Source organism: Callithrix jacchus, chromosome 17, assembly GCF_049354715.1.
Source record: "Callithrix jacchus isolate 240 chromosome 17, calJac240_pri, whole genome shotgun sequence".
Lineage (NCBI taxonomy): Eukaryota > Metazoa > Chordata > Mammalia > Primates > Cebidae > Callithrix > Callithrix jacchus.
In genome coordinates this window covers 72,632,033-72,643,284 of record NC_133518.1, presented here as the reverse complement: position 1 = coordinate 72,643,284, position 11,252 = coordinate 72,632,033, and the positions used below count along the sequence as shown (strand labels likewise).

At 38.8% G+C, this 11,252-nt stretch overlaps 1 non-coding gene across 1 annotated transcript; it reads left to right on the top strand.

Moving 5' to 3' along the window:
• Positions 1 to 10,305: 10,305 nt before the first annotated feature.
• Positions 10,306 to 10,412, top strand: LOC118149031 (U6 spliceosomal RNA). Its single transcript, XR_004736201.1, has one exon. It is a non-coding gene; the product is annotated as a U6 spliceosomal RNA (small nuclear RNA).
• Positions 10,413 to 11,252: the final 840 nt, after the last annotated feature.

Genomic DNA, 11,252 nt, shown 5'->3' with positions numbered 1-11,252 from the left:
ATGGGAGTTGCATAAGATCCTCACTCCTTGTCACGACCCACAAAGCCTTGCCAATATCTTAACTAAACACCAAATGTCATTTCTTACTACTGTCCTCCATTTTCACTCTCCTTTATCCCCTCAAGCTTTATCCTCATTGTCTGAAAGAGTCTCTCCTCCATAGCTTTGTGTGGCTTGCTCCTCATGTATCAAATCTCACTTTCAATGTTTCCGCTTCAGAGAGATCACTTTCTATTGCTATACCTTGTTCTTTCCCTTCATAGAACCAATAAAAACTATATTTTCTTCCTTTACTTGTTTTTTTCCTGTCTTCACCACCAAATGGTTGGCTTTATGAGTTGCAATCACTATGCCAGTGCCCTGCACATAGTACACACTCTATAGCACATGAAACACACACAAGAAATCTTTTTGGCCACTGCAGGTTATGGAAAAGATGTAACAGGGAAGGAGAGTTGTCCCTTGAGGGAAGTCAGTTTGAGAACCTCCTCCATATACCGGAAGTCACAGATGCTCCAGTTTCAGATACAAAATGGCATAGTAATTTCATACAGCATACACGTATCCTCCCGTATACTTCAGATCATCTCTAGATTACTTGTAACACTTAATACAATGTAAATCCTATGTAAATTACTGTTAAACTATATTGTTTAGGGAATAATGACAAAAAATCTGTACACATCCACTAAAGATCTAATTCTTTTTTCCAAATATTTTCAGTCCATGGTCGGTTGAATCTAGAGATGAGAAGTCCACAGATAGAGAGGACCGACTGTACATGCCATCACTTTACATTTCAGGGGCTTGGCAAAGGCAGATGGAAGGAGAAGAGGCCTTGCCTAAGCACGATGAGATCTGCAGGTATTTGCTTATCTACAGAAGCTGACACCAGCCCACACCCCAACACACACACACAAGACTGGTGTTTTCATCCTAAAACATAAAGCAGTTGGTGTAGCCACCAGTATCATGCTGGGAAGCAGCAGATCCACTGTCTAGCATCCTTTTTTCCCCTCTCTACAAGGAGCTTCATGTTCATAGAGTTTCTTATTTTAGCTCTTTTGCCAAACTGTGAACTTCATGATGGCAGGGATTGCCCCATTTCTGTATTGTCAGAGCCTCACTCCAGGTCTAGTCCAGAATATATATTAAGACTATTTTTATTAAGCTGAACAAAATACAAAGTTTTTATTACCAAAGACTCTTGCTCTAGAGAATGACCCAGAGGTCAAGAAAACTCCATGAACCTATGATATCACAGTAATTAGAAATTATGACACCATGGCACACAACAAGCCTTGAATCTTAGATCTATAAATGAAAATTCAAATTTCTTTTGATAACATATTGCCTATTCTTTTCTGAGGGGATGCTTTACGATATGAGAGTCAGCATTTCTTTTGATGATTTATTTCCTGAAAGATTTTTAACATGTCCAGAATACTTTTATACTCAAAGAGGCAAATAGTAATTAAAATAATCTTATTTTCTGACTCCCAAAACATAAGCTCTAGAAATAAAGTCTATTCTAGGTTGGACTAGAAAAAAATTGATCCCACTGTGCATAAAAACGGTGCCCTGTGAATCTCAGTAACGTCAGGAGCCAAGCAGTGCATTAAAGAGGAACCTGATTGGAAGGCCTAAAAAGGAAAATCTGGTTGATTGTAATCCTTATATATGACAGAGGTTGGATTTTCTCAGCTCGATTGTGCTCTATGGGTATCTGACAAGTCTAAACTGCAGCTTAAAGGAGTTCAATAAATTTCAAGTTGTTTTTATGTCAAAGGGTTGAATTTAGACAAGCTGTGCTGACTTAAAATTGGACAGCTGGAATTTGTATTTTCAGTTGCTGGAAATTTCAGTGCAGATTTGACTGGTATTGATGATGCTTTATTAGCATGAAGCATTTGTAAAAATCACTGAATTCTGTAAAGTGCCATTCTTTTCACTTTTTTTTATTCAATGCTTTTTGTTATTGAAAAAGCCCACTGTTTTCTAATACGTTTAAATAATCTTCAGAATTGAGGATATAATAAATCAGTAAGAAAGTCAAGATCCAGTGCGGCTTAGAGTAAGCTAAACTTGTAATGAGGCTGTTATTAATGTTAACTTTCCACAGTAGCTGTTTTCTGGGCACCTCACAAATTACATAATTTGTCTTGTGTTTCTAAGTTCAATTTACAGGTGCCTCAGTGTCAGTAGTGTGGTGGGAGCTGTGATTACAAACAACAGTGATATATTCTGGCTGTGATATAGGTCAACGATTCCTCCAGAAAGACATGGAGAATGGCGATGGAAGTCTCCCTTCCGTAACATCTAATTATTAAGCAAGGGTTGTTTGCTTCTGCTGAATAGCCTCCCAGACATAAATACTTTCACTGGGGAGTTCTTTGCTACATTCTCTGAAACATGTCTCTCAGTGGAAGGCTGAGATTAATAGTGCATCGGGTTATGCTTAATCTTCTTTCACTATTCCATTTGGTTTTAATCCTATAACATTTGCATTTCTGAAATTAGGGTATTGTATGCATTGGGGTGGGACCCAGAGGCCGCATTTGGGTTAGATTTATTATCTACTAAATGACTTTCTTAGCAGATCTTTTTATCTCTTTGTCTGCCAGCTAATCTCAATGCTTCATCTCGAGCAGATTCTATGATAGCAAAATTTATCGTTTTTTTAAAAAATTGCCTACATAGCTTTTAGAAACTTTATTAATAGTAAACACTAACTGACACATTACAACAGGAGAGATAAGCTTCACACCTAAAATATGATAGGATGTCCCTTACCTTCAAGTTCTCCCCAAATCCTTGGTTTAGAAAAATATTTCATTTATCAACAAAATCTTTTGCAGGTCCAGTGAGTCAAATTCTTAGAACAGAGGACATTAACTGGAGGTATGTTTCTTGTGCAACCTCAGGCTTGGGCAGAGAGTAGTAGAAATGCAAGCCAGGAGAAGAGGTTTGGGTCTTAGGCGAAAAAGAAAAAAAAAACAGAAAGTTATGTTAGCAAATAGTTAATAAAGAGGTAAAAGTGAGAGGAACTGGAGGCAACAGGAAAGAGCCTGGGGTGTGGATGAGAGGTACAACTGAGGAAGCTGTGGCAGCGCCAACTTTCTGATTATTGCTCAACCAGTTTCAATGATTCTGCATGTCCTTTACAACAGTGAATGCCAGACAGTTTGACTTGAAATTTTTGAATAGGTTATCACATCGAGCACTGCTATGTCTGAAGATGGTGGGGCACAGGAGCTGAAAACTGGGATCAGTAGACGGAGTTGAAGATTGCAGTGTGGATGGAAGATGAAGATAGAGATGAAGATAGGTTTGGGTTGAAGATGAGAAATGGGTGTGGAGATGAGGATGGCACAGTGAACCTTGTCAACATTAGCTATAGAGGAACAGGATTAGGCAGACCTTTGATTGAAGGGAGTGAACCACAGCCAAGAATACCGGACAGATTCTATCCAAAATCAAAGATTCTAGAATGAGCTAGTCAGAATACTGCTGTAAAATAAATGAATTGTTGCTCAGAGCAGAACTCCATACCTAGTAAGACAAAAAGCTTAAGTCACATTGCTGCTGGCCGGGCACCAACTGCTAAGTAACTTCATCTTCCAGGGACTGGACCTATTGCTCCACAATTTTTTCAGCCTCCACTAGCCGAAAGACTGCACACCCCCTGTCAGGTCAAAATTAACTTATGACATGTGTATGATGAGCCAGAAAGTTGTAAAAGAAAGGCAGCCATGTGGCATGTAAGAAGTGCGTGTGTGTGTGGTGCATTGTCTGTGAGTGTATCTATGAGGTAGTGTATACATTTGTCCATGCTTGGACTGTTCCAAGGGCAACCTAGTCATGATGTCTGTTCCTTATGAAGTGGCAACTTTGTTCAGCAGGACAGCTCCAAGATATGATTATCTTCTGTACGTATCTAGCCTAAGAGTAGGGATAATTCTTAATAACTATAACCAGAAAACATTTGTAAATGCATTTTTCCTGTGTTGAAGCAGAAAGCAATAGACAATGTTAAGATAATAACAAAAATGCAAGCAAAAATATGAACACGTTTTTTAAAAGGCCTTTTAAAGATTTAACATGGAAGTATTCGTTGGCTTTATTTCTGACAAAAACTGACAACTTTCATGGGGGGAATTTAAACCTAACTTTGAGTTAAATTCTGTTGACCATCTAAATGAAAACGAAATGAGGTGTGGATCTCACGTGCGATATACGTTTTCAAGAGCAATCAGTGTTGGAGCAAAGCGGGTTTGTTATAAATCAATTGTTCTTTATTGGATGCTTCCTAATACTGAAGTCAGCATCTGTTGATCCTTTTATTTACGGAAATACACTTCTGAAAAACTAATAGAAAATGAAGATGCGGCCGGGCGCAGTGGCTCAAGCCTGTAATCCCAGCACTTTGGGAGGCTGAGGCGGGTGGATCATGAGGTCAACAGATCGAGACCATCCTGGTCAACATGGTGAAATCCCGTCTCTACTAAAAATTACAAAAAATTAGCTGGGCACGGTGGTGCGTGCCTGTAATCCCAGCTACTCGGGAGGCTGAGGCAGGAGAATTGCCTGAACCCAGGAGGCAGAGGTTGCGGTGAGCCGAGATCGCGCCATTGCACTCCAGCCTGGGTAACAAGAGCGAAACTCCATCTCAAAAAAAAAAAAAGAGAAAGAAAATGAAGATGCAGAAACAGAGAAAGGTATGTGCTGTTTGTAAGAGAAATTGAGAGACCAAGCACAAAGGAAGAAACAGATCTTCAGAGGGAAACTGGAAAGGAAAAAGGATTCACAAACGCAGACTGTTAAGAAAAATTTCTGTTTGCAGTGCCATTTGTGGAAGATTTTGTGGTTGCTCATAGGTGTGACATTTAATGACAACTAAGAGACTTCTGGTGGCACCTTAATCATTCAGCTCTTACCCAGACATACCTCCTCCTACATATTAATGGCGTGACAAAGATCCGAGGTCCTTCATGGTCTTTTATGAAAACATTTAAGAGACTAACACTTTAAAAATTGAACTAGTAGAAATCCAAAGAATAAACTATGTTAGCTTTCCTCTGTTCCTTGCTGCTTCAAACAGAAAATTGTCAAAGGCAAGAAGAAGGAAGAAGTGGACTTTTAAGAAAAGTGTTTTTATTGATAAAGGTTACAATGTAGCTCTGCCCTCCCATCCCCTTTAGGTTAGAGCCCAGTTTCTCTAAAATGAAGTGTTTACCTTCTCTTGGGAAACAAGAATAAAGCAGAGAGAGAGTCATCATGTGCTTCAAAGTTGGATGCACCACCCATCCACCATTATTCATACCATTGTCAAAGTTAACTCAATATCAGAGATACCACAAACTTGTAATGAAGAATCATGTGACTAAGGAAGCTGAAAACACATTGAGAAAGCACATGTTCTATCTCCTGGGTTCTGGCCCATACATAATCTCATTTCAGAAAGCCAAGATCCCCATTTCTAGAAGATCTGTAAGATATTTTATTCCCAGAGAAACATCTTTAAGGAAATACCCATGGCCTAATAAAATGAACAAAGAACTGGGAATCAGAAGTTATAAGTTTTGTGGAATGGGGTATCTCACTCCACCCCTCTGAACTTCAGTTACCCCATGTGTGAAAGAAGAAATAATAATCTCACACTGATTAACTGCATTAGAGCAACCATCAATTTCAAAGAAAACTGTTGACCCTTTGTGAATGCTGCTTTGTCAAAACCAGTTACAGAAGGAGGCTATTTTCTCCCACATACTTCATTTGCAATTAAAATTCACAGAAATCAAATAATTTATTCTTATTATTTAAAATTACTTATTGCCAAGTTCTGAAGACAGAAAAGGTCTTGTCTCCAACAAACATTCTGCCTGTGATCCTCTTCTGACTTCTTGGATGCTCCCATACGAAAGCGATAAGCATCTGGCATTATTCCAGGTCTGACACGTGAATACTAAATTCGCCGATGACAACTCACCAAGTTACCAAACCCAGCTCTAATGAGAAGACTCCATGGGAGTTTAGGCAATTATTGGCTCATCATTATTTTCTCCTTTAGTTTATAATTCTCAGGTCAGAGCATGCTGAGAGCTGAACAAATGAACCTTTTTACCATGAAAAGTACTCTGAAAATCAAATTCAAAGTGGATTTTGTCATGGTAAGCCATATAAGAATACCTGTATTAAAGAGTCTATCACATCTCCAACTTTGTGCTAGGAACCATGAGCAATACAAACGGGGGAAGAAAAAAAAAAAAGACGCATATCCCTGTCTTCTGAACACGTCTTGTAGCTCTGGTCCCTAAGTTTTGCCGTTATAAAATGTCAGCCTCGTGTTCACCTTTCACTGAAAGGCTGAATGTAAAATGAGAAGTTCCAAGTACAGACCTCCACATATCTGTAAAACATTACAATACAACGCCTCTAACCATTACTCTGACTCTTTAGGCAAAGGTTCACAAAAGAGTGGATATTCTAAACTCAAACTTGAGAAAGCATGCAATCCAAAGTAGAGACAGTCATTCTTTGTTAGAAAAAAAGTAACCTGTCAAGTTTTTAGTTTTCTCCTTTTTGTTTTGGGGAAAAACCTCAAAATGAAGCCTCTGATTCACAGATGCTTTCTCATGTTCTTATTACCGCTCCGCCTTTCCCTATATTTATGACACTTCGTCACCACCCTTACTATATAGCACAAGGAGATCCTTACATATAGTACGTTTTGAAAGATAAATATGACTGTTGACATAGATATCATCAATAATTAAAATTTCTGGCACAAATAGCCAAGCAATAGTTCAGAGATTATTTTGTCCTACTGCCCAAAGAAAAGCAAAAAATGCTAGATGGTATTCCAAACCTGTCCAGACCACACTGCATGTTCCCCAAATTTTAGCCACACTGGACATTCCCCAGGTGACCAATTTTCATACTAACATACCTTTACCTTCATTTTCCTCTCCCCTCTCCAGCACTCCCAGTCTTGATCACTGTGGCAAAGCGCTTACTCTTCCAATTGTGGTTCAGATCAGGCTTTCTCTGAGTGTTCATGACAGCCCTAGACAGAATCAGGCAATTTCAATTTTTGTTTTTGAATTCCTTGAGGTCTTTACTGCATTTTGTAATTCTTCTATGATGTCTGAAATGTTTCATGTACCTATGTTGTCTGCCTTTTTTCCTCCTCTAGACTAGAAAACCCTGGAAGACGTCCACTGTATCTTTGCATTTTCATCTGGCGCAGAGCCAGACACAGAGTAGGTTCACAGTAAATATGTATATTAGGACTAAATGAATGAATAAACAAATGAATGGGCTCCACTATAATACCAAGTTCAAAGTAAGGAAGCAACAGAGAAATACACAGGTAGCCCCTAGCATGCTTCAAGGATAAAATATGGAGGATGTATAATTACTGGTAACAAATGTAAAAGGAAGGACATGTGCAATGAAATAAATTATCATCCTAACAAAGCCTCCCCAGAAGGAAGAGCATGGGATAAAGGTTTGGGGTAGGGAGTAGTACAGATTTTTTTTTTATTCCTCTGGGAATGAAATGACATTAATGTGTGAAAGTCCTGCTATGTTCCAGAAACAGACCAAGGCTTCCACATGTAGATTCATCTAATCCTTACTTCATCCCTAAAAAAATGTGATATCATTATCATTATTTCAAAATTGTGCTAAATGCTCTTGAATTTTGAAAGTTGTACAATTTTCAACATAAAACAAATGCACTTACTACATTGTCATTTATGATGTCTTTACTTCTGGCAAATTTTATGCATCTGACAGTAATGAGGAAAGGCCATTATTTCTTAAATCACCAATAGACACGGCAAAATATGTATTACTTTATTTAGAAGCTTCAGGTGTGTTTAATGCCAGACTAATAATATGTCAAGAAATTATGTTATAAAAAGCTAGACAGACAACAGATATTGCCTGCTGAGGACATTTCGTTGGAGGTGACGAGGCCAAATAGAAGGGACAAGCCCATGACCTATGCGTTAGTGGAAGAGTCTTTGGTCAGACCCCTTTGGCCATATTCATCTGCTATTTAGCCATCTTGATTAGAGCCCTTAGGTTAACAACGTTTCATTCATTACACTAAATATTTACTAAGCATCTACTACATACCAGACACTAGATATGTAAGAGAAGGAAAGGGCCAAATGTCCCTGCTTGCATGCAGCTTACTTCTCCCTGTACTTGAACCATTTTGTGCATTATTAATCTGGGGTACATGCTTTCAGCATGGAAGAATAATTTCATTCAATAAATTCAATAGAATATTTAATTATTCAATAGAATAATCATTCAATCTGATATATTTACCCATCAATAAACTACCAATAGATAATAAAGGGTAAATGTAATGAGTAAGATCATTTTAGAGTAGGCTAAATAGTAATAAGTGTTATAAGTCGAAGAGATGAAGGGGAAGAATTAGGGAGTGGTGCTGTTGTAGTGTCAATACATAGGCTGTTAAGGATTGTTCTCATGGAAAAAGGAGTCAGAGGAACAGCTAAGGAGAAGGCCCTATGGCAGGAGGATTCCTGGTGCATTGGGAAAATGGCAAGGAAGGCAATGTGGCTGAAGGAGAGTGTTATGGGAGAAGACATCAGGAGTTGGAAGACGAGGATATTGGGGGACCTATGGGCCTTGGTAGGGACACTGGTTTTGACTTTAAATAAAATTAGAAACCAGTGGAGCATTTTGGGTAGAGAAGTAACATGATTCAATTTGCACTTTTGGAAGCTCTCACTGGCTGTTCTACTGAGAATAGACTACAGACAGGGGCAAGAAGTGAGTCTAGGAAAGGTGACTGATTACCCAGGGGAGAAATGACAGTGTCTCAGACCAGAAGAGTATTGGTAGAGGAGGTAAAGAATGGACCAATTCTGGACACAGTCTGGATATTTTGAAGGTAGTGCTAACAGGATTAGATGCAGACGGTGAGAAAAAGTCACTTGAAGGGTTGGGGCCTGAGCAGTTTGAAAGATGTAACTATCATAGCCTAAGAGGGGGAGAGCTGAGGAGTAGAAAGAAGATGGGACATTTTAAGTTTGAGGGGTCTTTCAGACCTCCAAGTGGAGAGCACATGGCCATATGAGTGTGGAGTTTGAGGAAAGAGAGGGCTCAGTTGGTTGGAAGTTATCAGCATTTCATTGGACTCAAATCGCCTAGAAAATGTCAATAAAGCAAGAAAAGAAGTCCAAGGATTGAGCTCTGGGCACTCTCATCTTAAGAAAAAGAATCCTAATGAAATACTTAGGAGTTGCCACTATGCTATGAGGATAAAAAGGGTGAGAGTGGAAGTGAGAATAAGAGGCACAAGGACAGAGAGACAGGGGAAGAGAGGGAAGAAACGAGAGAGAGAGAGAGAGAGAGAGAGAGAGAGAGAGAGAGAGAGAGAGAGAGAAAGTCCTGGATGTCAAGTGAAAAATGCACATCAAATCAAGGTGGAGAGAGTGATTAACTCTGGCAAATCAGCTGATGGCTGAGAATTGATCCTTAGACTTAACAATGGAGAAGTACTCTGTAATGATGTTGAAGAGAGCACTTTCCAAGTAGTACATGCATTTGTGTACGTGTAGCAAGTGGTAGTGGGGTTGTTAAAGTGTGATTGAAGTGAATTAAAAGCCAATGGGAGGAGAGGACTTACACATAGGGAATTCAACAACTATTTCGGGACATTTTCTTACAAAAGGGAACCAAGAATTGAGGCAGTAATTGGTGGGTCACGTCAATTGGGCCTCCAGAAAACAGATACTGAGATAGAGTTAGAAGTGAAATGGGTTTATTTTGAGTACCTCCTGTGACATATAAATGGGAAAGGAAGCAGAACTAGACAGAGAGAACCCTCAGGCCATGATGCAGGCCTGAGACCTATGAAAAGAGAGGGTAAATAAAGGCCATATGTGACAAAGCTGCAATTAACATCATACTCAATGGTGAAAATTTGAAATATTTTTCCCTAAGATTAGAAACAAGACAAGGGTTCCCATTCTTGCCACTTCACATAGTACTGAAAGTACTAACAAAAGCGTCAGTCAACAAAATGTATAAAAGTCATCCAAATTGGAAAGGAACAAGTAAAACTATTTTTGTTTGCAGATGACATGATTCTACATGTTGACACTCCCAAAGATGCATTAAAAAACTGTTAGAACTAATAAATGAATTTAGTGAAATTAGAGGATACAAAAGTTAGTTTCGTTTCTTTGTATCAAAAATAACCTATCTAAAAAATATAAAAATCCTATTTACATTAGTACTTAAAATAATAAAATACTTGTGATCACTTCAGCAGCACATATACTAAAATTTGAATGATACAGAGATTAGCATGGCCCATGTGTAAGGATAACATGCAAATTTGTAACGGACCTGCACAGGTATTTTTCAAAATGAGACATACAAATGGCCAGTGGGCCATTGTGTGCAAATGTGATCAACATCACTAATCATCAGAGAAATGCAAATCAAAACCACAATGGGATATCATGTCACACCTTTAGAATGACTATTACCCAAAAGAAGAAAGATAACAAGTATTGGCAAGAATGTGGGGAAAAGGGAACGCTGTACACTGTTGGTAAAGATGAAAATTTGGGCCAGGCGCAGTGGCTCATGCCTGTAATCCCAGCGCTTTGAGAGGCCGAGGAGGGTGGATCACAAGGTCAACAGGTCGAGAGCATCCTGGCCAACATGGCGAAACCCCATCTCTACTAAAAATACAAAAATTAGTGGGGCATTTGGCACACGCCTGTAGTCCCAGCTACTCGGGAGGCTGAGGCGGAAGAATCACTTGAACCTGGGAAGCGGAAGTTGCAGTGAGCCGAAACTGTGCCACTGTGCTCCAGCCTGGCGACAGGGCAAGACTCCGTCTCAAAAAAAAAAAAAAAAAATTGTACAGCCATTATGAAAAACACTGTGGAGGTTTCTTAAGAAATTAAAATAGGACTACTAGCAACCCCACTTCTGTGTATATATCCAAGGGAAATAAAATTTGCATGTCAAAGAAAAAAGTAACATACTTAAGAAAAAAAATCAAGGATGTGAAAGATTTGTGTACTGAAACCTATAAAACGCTGATAAAATAACTTGAGGAAGACGCAAATAAATGGAAGGATATCCTGTATTGATGGATTTACAAGAATCAATATTGTTAAAATATCCATACTACCCAAAGTGATATACAGATTATACATGCCTTTTATTTTGTTGCTCATATTTCATAA